Here is a 1,970-nt window from a genome sequence, read left to right on the forward strand (position 1 = left end):
CTAATTCAAATATTCGTAAGCAAATACATTATACAGTTGCCTTAAACTTAACACCCCTCTTGCCAAGTGGTACTACACGTAGAGGTTTTTTAAACAATGCAATGCATCGTAATGGTTATTTTTAGAATGGCAAACTGATGCAGCTGTTAATACGTGTTGTAAACGTAGACACTACTAGACTAGTACAATAATGCTTAATTGCTGCATGGAAAAAATCTTGTTAAAAGAAATCTTATTAAAAGAAATCTTGATAAAAGAAATCTTGTTAAAAAAAAGATCAATGTTTAAAACTTTGAGTTTTAAAAGTTTCAAAAAGGCGCCACTTTGCTGAAAATGGCCAGAGGGGGAGCGGCCGCTCCCCCTGCTCCCCCCCTCCCCTGCGTACGCTACTGTCGCTACGCCTCTGTTTTGACTTAATTGCTTTATTTATCTCACGAGTGGCGCTTTAGCTTGTTTTTGTATGGATTTTTTTTTTACAATCTTTTATTTAACTCACTTCCTCCATCTGTCGTAAGTCTGTCTGTCTAGATCGGAACGCCCGAGCGAAATTGCAGGCACTTGTACCTGACAGATACAATTCTTAGTTGGTACGTGGGTCAAGACATGAAGACAATGCAACATGACATTAATATTGACTTAATTGGTTGCCTAATTATTTTTTTGTGAATTAAGAGGGGAGGCTCCGGTAAAACTTTTTAAATACTCGTTAGAAAACAGTTATTTCTTTACAGCTTTATTAAAATGTATGCATTTCACTTTAAAAAATTGGTGGAAAAATCTTGGTAACTATGACAACGGCAGCCATCTTGAAAAATTAACCTATCGTAGGATTTCCACCATTCATAAAATATTATATTTTATGCCCAATAAATAATTAGTTCATAATCTTCTTCCATATATTGGGGTACTCAGCTAAAAATTTTAAGTGCGTAACTTCAAAATAGTTTATTATGAATTTTTTAAATTTGTGACCCTTCAAAACACTTAAGTTTAGGGATATTTGGGGCATTAAAACGTGTGTTTTTAATGGACCCACAATTTGAAAATTCATAAAAAAATGAATCCTTAAGATGACACAACATGTTACACTTTTCTTTTCTTCCAAAAAAAATAATATATCACTCTGTTGGATGCCCCCCCCCCCCATGATGTGGATTTCCCCCCTCCCCCCTTCCCACCCTCTATGCCCGCCACTGAATGTATATTTTGTTATACCAAGACAAGTAGGCCTAGCTATACAAAAACTACAACAAGAAAATCAGGACTATTGTTCATCGGGTCACTACCTGTCTATTACAGGCATCCCGTTTGTTCACTACGTTTGTTCTTCATCGGTCCGCATACAATAGGGTATCTCATTAAGTGTTTTCCTAATTCTCCTTCCTGGTCAGGTCGTACCCTGCACACAGCCAGCGAGGTGTGTCACACTAATGTTTTTCTATAATTTACGACCTGTCCCTGTTTAGGTGGGTGATAATTCACTAACGTCAACCGTGGCCTCAGTTATTACTATCAACAACGTCGGCATTCCACCATTTAGTTTTTCCCAAGTGAAATCAGCAACAGTTATTTAAGTTTACAAACTAATTAAGATAGCATGGACGGTGATGAATCGCGGGGTCCCTCCAAACGCGGGGCCTGGGGCGACCGCCCCGTTCGCCACCCCCAAACGCCGGCTCTGATATTATTAGTAATTTTGTGTTTGAATAATTTTAGCCTTAGTAAAACCGAAAGTGATTTTGTACTTATTTCACAAATGTTATAAATATTCAATTTTGGTTGAAAAATATGCTTTCTGGCAACAACCAAGTGGAACCATTTGGAACCACGTTTCTTACCTAAGCCTATTCATTTGATGACAATCAAATAAAATTATCACACATTTAAATTAATAATTAAAATATTTGTATTTATTCGGGTCAAAAAGAAATTACTGGAGAAAGATTTTAAAGAACCGTACATCACGGGAG

This window comes from Physella acuta, unplaced genomic scaffold, assembly GCF_028476545.2.
Source record: "Physella acuta isolate Inbredline_101_S28 unplaced genomic scaffold, ASM2847654v3 ptg001000l, whole genome shotgun sequence".
Lineage (NCBI taxonomy): Eukaryota > Metazoa > Mollusca > Gastropoda > Physidae > Physella > Physella acuta.